Source organism: Pygoscelis adeliae, unplaced genomic scaffold, assembly GCF_000699105.1.
Source record: "Pygoscelis adeliae isolate BGI_AS28 unplaced genomic scaffold, ASM69910v1 Scaffold65, whole genome shotgun sequence".
NCBI lineage: Eukaryota > Metazoa > Chordata > Aves > Sphenisciformes > Spheniscidae > Pygoscelis > Pygoscelis adeliae.
The window spans coordinates 854,340-863,926 of record NW_008824864.1 but is presented as its reverse complement, the minus strand read 5'-3'; the positions used below and the strand labels follow the sequence as shown (position 1 = coordinate 863,926).

The following is a 9,587-nucleotide window of genomic DNA, read 5'->3' as shown; positions in this document are numbered from 1 at the left end:
AGGGGGGTGCAGGACCCCGGGCGGTGGTGCCAGGCCCTGGGGCGGGTGAGGGGCTCAGCCCAGCCCCTGGGTCGGGACCAGTGTGTGTGTCCTGGGTGTAGCTGCTGGGGAAACTGGGGTGAGTGAGGGGCTCAGCATGGGCGGCTGGAGCAGGACCGCAGGTCACAGCCCGTGTGCCGGGTGCTGGGGGGAGAGTGCTTGTATCTTCCATAAAGGTGGACTAGCTGGTGAGTAGGGAACCCATAGGGCTGGGACTCAGGGGATCCGTGAGTGTGAATTCTGTGTGTTTGTGAACCTAGAAAGTGCCATGTGTGCCTTCACCAGTGAACTTCAGTCCTGATCAGCCAGAGAAGAAGAGGAAAGGGACTTACTTGCCAATAGTTATGTTGTCTGTGAGTCCTGGTAGAGTTACATGTGGGTGTTGTTGAAGGCAGCACCTTGCCTGTGGCAGTCTGCATAGCCAGCCATGTCAGTGTATGTGTCTCTGGGATAACACACTCAGCCCCGTTCCTGGTTCAGCCTGCAAATGGAAAAGCAGCAGCCATGTCCACTGGCCCGGGATGGAGACACCTGGGTCTCTGGGCACATGGGGCTGGGCTCCAGCATGTGGGCAGGATGAATTGCTGGCTCCTGGAGCTGCTGGAGATGGCGGCCACTTACAGCATCCCTTTACACCCGTCCCTGAGAGCTTGGGGTCAGCCAATGGAACTTCCACGGAGGGCATCTCTACAGACACAGGCACATGCAGCCTGTTTGAATATTATTAAAAAAAAACCAAAACCAGAAACACACACCCCCCCCAAAACCTGTGGAAACTTGTTACATTTAAATTTGTTACTTGTTACAAGTTATAACAGGTTGTTAAATGTTGCCTGTATTGTAACATGTCACCTCCTTTATTTTATGCCACCACTGCATGTCACTATTGAGAGAGAATGATAAAGATTTTAGTGAGATTTGTATAGTTCTGATGTGAAGGGAACTCACTATCCCCAAGGTAAGCCTCCGTCCTATGTCCCCCTGCCACACACACACACAGTGCTGTGAGGAATATCCTATTTGCACAAAGATCTTCCCCCGACCATGGTTCCATGCAAGTCATTTGTCCCCCAAATAGCACATCTGTATGTCCTCATCCTATTCACTGATAATCCCTCTGTACATGTAAATACTGTGTCTCTCAGCCCCACATCTGCCCTGACCTGTAAGGCATCTTCACCATCCTCTCTTTGAGTGGAGGGTATCTATAAAGGTCATCTTTCCATTTTTCTCACTAGGCATTGTTGGGGTTAGTGTAGGCAGTAGACTGACCAGTTGCACACAGGAGGGAAAGCAAAAGGGAATACTGCTCCTTGGAGCCACACAGCTCTTTCTGCTTGCTCTCCCTGTCCATCCCAATCCCACCTGCGAAGAGGAGGGAAAGAATTTGGCCCTTTTGTAACTTCTAACTGCCCTTCACAGGGATTTCTGTTCACCCCTGGAATGGAAATTATGAGACTTCTAGAGCTCATCTGGCCAAAAAAGGGTCATGTCGCTACCCGTGAAGCCAAAGCTGGCAGCACTGCGTTCCTTCTCTCATCTCAGTCTGCCTGTCCCTTCATCCCACTCCATGCTCTTCTACACCTGACACACGCACCTTCCCACTTCCCCAGTGTCCTGCCTGCGGGGGCACAGAGAGCACTGGAGAAACAGCTCTCAGGTCTGCCGCCTGTTATCCTGTCCATCCTGCATGGAGGGAGCAGCAAGGTCTTGGTTAGCCAGTACAGCCCCTCCCACTGATGTGGAAACATCTGGTCTTCTCGGTGCAAAGAAGTCCTCAGGGATTTTGGTAGTAAATCTCCAACAAGTCTCTAAGGAAATACATGTTAAAGGAACGTATTGAACAAATTTCTTCAAGGATGGCAAAAAGCACATTATGACATCAGAACAGCCTCCCTGCCAAATTTTCTGTCTCTGCTCAAAAAGTAGTAGAGCTTTGCAGCAAAATGAATGTAATAATTTTTGACAGGCAAAGCAAAACACTTTCCACCAACTTTGTTTCAGAGGCAGCCAAATAATTTTTTTTTTCCTTTGTTTGCTTTAGCAGAAGCTTTCCAAATAAAAACAAACAAGCAAATTAGCCCTGAGGTAGACAACGAACATGAAAAAATGTTATTTGAACAGTCTTAAGATCAACAAGAAACCCTCTAGCTGGGGTGGAGAGGGCTTTACCAGACTCTTCTAAGATAACAGTAGTATGATCGTTGTGCTTAGTGACAGTATTCTGGGACTGTTTTCACTGAATATAGACCAAATAGACACTAAACTCAATTAAAACCCAACAGAGGAACCTGATGTACAAAACCCAGTACACAGACTAATTCCATTCACACAGTCCTCCCATCTTAATTGCTCTAAAGAACAGAAATAACTTCCCCTCTTCTTGACCACTGGAACAATAAGATGATCTTTGACTATGAAACAATAAGAAACACATGTAAGCATCAGCCTTGTAATATAAGCTGTCTCTTCCCCTGGATGAAAACTGCTGAAAATCAGTGGGGCATGGCAGAGAAGCCAAATAAAAACCATAAGGGCCACTGATAAGGTGAGGATGAAATGTCTGATAGGAATTACCCACACAAAAACATCTCCGTTCACTCCCGGGCTTTCTGGAAACCACCGGAGAACCACAAGCTTTCAGTCTAAATCAGATTTCAGTGCAATGGAAATGGGCTCTGTAGGTAAACAGGCAGAAAAAGGAAGGTTAGTAGATAAATTGTCCCATTGCTCAGTGAGGCAGGGGAGGTAGGGACAACGGACAAGAAAAAGACTGAGGTATTAATTGCTTTTTTTTTGCATTAGTTGTTACCAGCAAAGTTCACCCTCAGACCTCTGAGGACACTGAACCTAATAGCAGAGTCTGTGGGAGTGAAGCATTATCCACAACAGAGGAAGATGGAGTTAGGGAGCACTTAAGCCAACTGGACATACACATATCTATGGGATCAGTCAGGATGCTTTTTATGGTGCTGATGGAGCCTGCCAATGTCATTCAAAGGCCAGTTTCTATCATCTTCAAAGGTCATGGTGACCAGGGAGAGGTTCCTGTTGTCTGAAAGGCAAATACAAACGCCATTTTCAAGAAGGGGGATTCAGGTGGCTGCAGGCCAGTCAGTCTCACTGCCGTCCTTGCGAAGGTTACAGAGCAAATCCTGCTTGAAGCCATTTCCAGCCACGTGAAGGATGAGAAGGTGATTGGGAGAAGCCAGCATGCATTTATGAAAGGCAAATCATGTCTGACCAACTTTATTCCCTTTTATGATTAAAAGACTGGTTCACTGAAGGAGGAGAAAGCAGTGGATGTTTTCTACCTTGTTTTATCAGCAATACAGTGTACCCTCGTGCTTAAATGTACATTATATAGGAAACGACAGCCATTACCCTTTCCTCACTATATACACCACCACTGTGCTACAACTTAATGGATCCTGAAAAATGTGTTAAACAGCAATGGAAATAGAGAGCTATACTGCAGATCTGTCTGATACGAGTCCTCCAATTTTAGGATTTTTCAAGATTTGGAGCTTGGCAGAATCACAACTTTAAGCATTAGATGCAGTTTAAAGCCTTTTGTGTTAATCTGGGAAGCAGATCTGGGATAATTTTGTTATAAAACTTCCTAGAGAGTAAGGAGTTCCAAGGAAAGGGTATATTCTCCAAGCTCCAGCTGCTCCCTGCAGAACATGCCTACAGCACTGATATCTGATTATCTAACTGGAATGTGATCAACCTGAGACATTCGGGAAAGGCTCCTCAGAAGGGGAGGAAGAGTTTCAGGATCAGCAAGAGCAAAGGAAAAAAGCGCTCGCTCCTAGTCCTGGTGTCAAACTATAGATATGTAGTTTGGCACCTAACACCAAATTAAACCAAGTATTTGAGCTCTGTGCACAGCTCGAAGCAATGAATCACACTATTTCCATGACATGTGTCTCCTATTAGAGCTGTCTTATCCACTTATATCCAACAGTTTCCTAACGGCTGCCAAACCAAGCCTCAGCTCTTGTGAGGAGGAATAATAGCAGCACCACTCTTTTTTAAAAAAACCCTGAACAGGCAAAAGCTGCTTGCAAAATAAAACAGGGACCTTCCTGAATCACCCTTCTGAGTTTAATGAGATATACGTACAGTTAACCTTGTATATCCTTGCCGGGTCAAGGCTTGCTGTGAAGATGTCAACACCCAATGGATTATGATTGTAACGAACAAATATTACACAGTCTTGTACTCATGAGAAGCCTTATATAGTAACTTAGGTACTGTTGTAGGCACAGGCACGGGAGCAACTTTCCCTGGCTGGTGGAATGCCACTAACCTCTTTGGGATCGCTCAGAGGGAGCCCAGCATGTCAGTGTTTGTGGAGCTAGGCTCTAACTTTGCTGAGGGTTTTTCTGATAAGCAGTCTTGTAAAATGCTGTTCCAGCATGGGGGATGTGTCCATGAAGGTGTCAAACAAAATTCCTTAATTATAATGCTGATGCTTGCTTCTTTAGAAGACAGGGGAAAGAAAGGAGGGGAAACATCTTCTTACAGCCTCTGTTCTCTCTCCTGAGACTGAATAGATTTTGAATTTTTACTCTTAATAACCAAAACTATAAAAGTCTTTTTCCTCTCAAAATATCAAACATCTTTTTAATAACATGTAATGAAGAGGCTGTGGTTAAATAATGCAGTTCCTTTGCCCCAGTTCTGATACTTTTTTTATAGTGCTCATCTAAGTCACTAAAAGGAATTAATATTTTATTGCTTTCTATGAAAAATGCATAATGCCTTTCCCATAGCTTTTCAGCATGGTTTCAAACTCTCGCTGCAGTTCAGAATGGAATTTCTTTCTGATTTTGCTCTCACTGGAGACAATTAGCCCCTCTGGAAAAATCCTTAAATTATTTGTTAAAAACTTAAGAGGAGCCTTAAATTTGTCATGGAAACTGGTTTTGAACTTGCACGATTAAGCTACTGTCATGTTTCAGTTTCACATCCCTGAAAAAAACAGAAATTTCAGTTTCTGCTTCTACACATCATCATATACTGACCCTTTCTAGAACTCTGGATTGAGTAGCCCCTGATTTTTAAGAAGGAGGCTTTCTTTACAAAAATATAATCTCCTAACCCTTTTCTGTTATATCCTGTCTGTGCAATAGGCCAGCCAAACCCTGAGAACTAAGTAGTTGCAAACAAGAATTCATCAGACTAACACTGTCAGTTAAGCAAACGTAACTGAACTGACAGGTCTATGTAATCAAAACTATTGTTGACATCTTGATGTTGAATGAAAAATAAGCAACCTCACTTGATTATATGAAGAGCTTAAGCATCCCTAAAGCAGCCAGATTAATTGCCAGACATCTAAAAATAAATGAACTATTCCAGGCTTTTAAAAACAAACAAAACCCCTCTCATTTCCAGAAGGTTCTCAGGAGCAGATTCTCTAGGATTTTTCCCAAGGGAACCATTTCACATAATGATAGTGATCCTAATCCTGCAGTTTTTTACCCAGTTGAGAAGTGCTCCTTTAGCCTTTTTGGCATAAATAGCACCTAATGTGAGGAATGGTTTGACTAAATGATTGGTAAACGTGGAGTTCTGGGCTTTAAATCTTTTATAGAGATGTTGCTATTAATATTTAAGAATAATAAAAAAAAATGCCATAGATTAGCTCAGGACAGAAATAGCATTAACTGTATTTCATTTTGTAAGGCATTTTGAGCTGTTGTCAGAGCCAGCTATTGGAATGGAACCTTAAGCGTCCAATCTATTTTTGTGAGCCCAAAGTGACCAATAATTCTGCAATTGCTGAGGTAATTCTGCAAATGCTGAGGTATTTGCAACACTCGATGCCCAAGCTGTAGGGACCATTGTAGCCCAGTAAAATGCTCAGTGTATGCTCCCCAAACAATGTATGAGGAAGGTTAAACAAAAAGAAAGATTTCCCAGGCCTTCTGAGGAGGGCTCTTGCACAGATTTGTTTTTCTGCAGCCAACCAGTGCTCTCTACCAAGCAGGAGTACCCACATCCCATGTGAATGCTGTAAGGGTCAGACTGCTTTCCACTCCAGAGGGCCTCCTTGGCAGATGTTTCTGCAAGGTAATGCAAGTACATGTTCTGAAGCAGGACCACTCCTCCTCCAGCCTCCTTGACATCTTCTATGGGCAACACTGACCCGAGATTCATTCCTCTGCCTGTATTACTAGAAGGACATCAGTGCTGCTGAAAACTCATTAAATGGATGTGCTTCCAGCGTTCCTTCAATTACATGTAAGCCTATCCAGCTTATACTGACAGATTCAGAGATATCCGTGGCCACGTTATATACTGCTATGAGGAGGTGTCTCATCTGCTGTTTATTTCTGAGTTACGTGGAAAATTGCGGATGGATCTAGCTGAGGCAGAACACTGTAGCAACAAAGCAATATCAAGCTGCACAGATACTCCTGCTTCATGTCAGATGATTTCACCTGACCTCTTACACCTAAACAAATGATAACCTGAAGGAACCCATGTGCCTGTCTTCCACTTTTTCTTAGTTCTCTGCATCAGAAATACACTAGTGGAAATTCTGACTTACTAGACGCATGCCATTAAGGACATATGTATGCATTTATTTCTTCCCCATTTTGCCTGGCTGCTTCTAAGGAGAAAGAGAATTTGACAGCAGTTCTTTATAGGAACCATAAGGCTGAGCAACAAAGTCCTGTGTCTTTCTGCTTCTCCCCTTTCCCAGTGCCTGGCTGCCAGAGATGCTGCTGAGTGGGGCAGGCAGGGAGGTGGTTGCTGTGCATCCCCACTTGAGAATTGCTCCTGAGCTTCACTTGTTCTTCTGAAGCTGGAACCTTGTGAGCAGACAACGAAGGATCCCTCCCTCCAGTCATCCTGGGGGAGAGAGGGGAAAATAAAAAGCTTTCTCCCCATAAAATTTCAGTGTCTGACAACACTCATTTTCCATTGGAAAACTGCTCTCACAGAAGATTACCAGTCAGCCCTGGTTAAAATGTAATTCCCAAATCCTCGTAAATAAAAAAGGGCTACCATCTTCATTGTTTGAAAGAAGGGATGTCTGATCCCCATTTTTTAATTCACAGGAAGACAACTGAAGGAGGCTCGGGTAAAGAGTCACTCAGTTTCTGAACCCAGGGTGTTATTGATTGTCCCTGGGTAAACATGCAGAAATTTGACTGCAGTCATCAGGATTACGGCAACATTAGAGTAACTGAGGTCCAAGAGACCCACAGAGCACCGGGGAAGACTGCTCAGTCCACGGATGATACCCGTGTGCAGAATTTGCTCCTAGATCAGAAGTGAAAATGAATGGACTAGGACCTCCTAGCAGACACAGATTTAAATTAAAAATATAAACTAGATGCCTGGTGGGGGGCTTTCTCCAGAGCCCAGCCACAGCAGCTGTTCTTTTCAGGGGTATTATAACAGGTAGAATTTGTGGTAAGGTTACTGAAAACCTAAACACTTCTGAGGGTCAGCATTGTGTGCTCCAAAATCATAGCAGTGGGTGTACTGCACATAAAATCAGAGGCACAGACCAGTATTCAGTTCAGATAAATGGGTGAGGAAGAAAAAGTGGGGATTGTCATGAAATGCATTTCTTTCTCTGCTTGTTCCCAGGTGATCGCCATTAACTGCAAAAGCAGAACCACACCAGGGAATTTCATAAGGACTTCCAAGCACTACACATTGCCAAAATATCTCATTGATTTCTTAGGAAGCATACCGATGTCTCCACAGGAGGAAAAAAAGAAAGAAAGAAAAAAAAAGTAGAGAGACTTACTTTTTTCCTTCTATACTTATTACAGAAGCACTACACTTGGTCTCAAGTTCAAATTCTTACTCCAGACACAAAGAATGTTGCTTCCAGAGAAGATTGAACTTACACATGAGCTTATTAGTACATTTCCACAAGGAACTGCTGCATTTATGTATTCTTGGTACATGCTGAAAAAAGGAAGTCTGATTTTCAAAACAGGTTCTTACCACTTGTCAGGATCACGCTCTTCAAGGTGCCTGACTTTAGACATTCAAAATGAATGCACCTCCGAATCATTAGTCCTTTTTTAAAAAAATGAGATGCACAAATCATCCCAACCTGACTGGCATTAAAAGGAACATTCTGCCGAGTACAAAGATCTTCTGATCAAGTTAAAGGAGGTAAAACACTTTACCAGTAAAGTGACAGGAGGTGAATACCTCAGGCTTCATGTAAAACAAAAGATGTATTGAGCCTGAATGCTTCAGGTGAAAGAATCCTTTCATTCTGGGGTAGTTAGGGTACAAATTAAGTGAGTAGGCTCTTTCTCAGAACATAACCATCTTTTCTCTCGCTGTTATATTCAGTCAGGTCAGATTCAGTATTGAAAGTTTGCTGGAACTGTCTGCAAGTCCCTATTTTTTAAGGGTCTTTTTAGAAATAATTATTCCATGTTTCGGTAATGTCTTCCACCCAAACTTCTTGACTCAGGTTTAGAATTGCTGTCAGATTCATCTTTACTCTGTCCAGATACGTGGGTAGTTATTAAAGCCAAATAACTGTAGAATTTGTACAAATCTTTAGGTGTATGTGGGCATGTTTATATGCACATGTTTGATTGCAGGGCTGTGCTTTTTTACAGAATTATTCACTGGTTGTAGAAATGCATATTCTTGTAAACTTATGCATGAAAATGTTTTTGAATCATCTAGGGAGTTTTTGCACAATGTATCTGAAAATGCATGTTAAAAAGTGTTGCATTCACTATTCTCTCTTCGTGGATTACTTTTCTGCTTTAGTGGTTTCAGACATTGGAGAGCAAACGACCAATGCACAGCAAGAACAGTGAAGAGTGGAAGGTTTACCTTAAAGCAAGCAGTTCAGAGACAGTCTGTAGAATAACATTAATTCACATCTGCTTTTCACTGTGAAGTTTCATATATTCATTTCAAGATAAATCAGGAGTGGATGGCTCCAGAGTTGGAGGTAGATTTGTTCTGTAATTTACTCACAGCAAACAGCTCAGTGAGCTGTAAATCAAGGCTTTAGAAGATGAGCAGTTGTATTTTTGGTGCAGGGATACTCAGCACTCTCTGTAAGTTAGCCCCATTGGAATCTTCTCCAGACAAACTACCAAACCCCAGATGTTTCCCTAAAAAGCATACTGTTTTGGAACAGGCCAACCTTAGTGATGGGCCCCTTTGTGTCCAGGGCCCAAGGACACAAAGCACGTCAGTGGCAGAATGAGCCCCCGAGCTGAGGTTATCTTTGCCTCAGTGCAGTGCTCTAATAAACCCATACCCATGTGTGGCCACGTGCCATCACTCTCTTGTCACACAGAGCACATCTCAGCTGGCCATTCTTGGATGCAGCATTCAGCTAAGGGACCTCTAGCTAGAGGGGTGGAGGCAGATAGAGATTTGTGTCTTCAAAGTGGATTTGTTTCAGAGAAGAGCTTATCCCCAAAAACCTATCCCTGATCCTCGCCCCCTGCCCCAGATGCCCTATTCTCCTCCTGGAGATCCCCAACTTCCATGTGTCTTTCAGGCAGGGAGAATGGTAAAACATTACA

General features: G+C 43.3%; 1 protein-coding gene across 1 annotated transcript in view; it reads right to left on the bottom strand.

Annotated features, from left to right (window-relative positions):
• LOC103917250 (potassium voltage-gated channel subfamily A member 6-like) overlaps positions 1–9,587 on the bottom strand; it is a 35,310-nt gene that overhangs the window by 12,737 nt on the left and 12,986 nt on the right.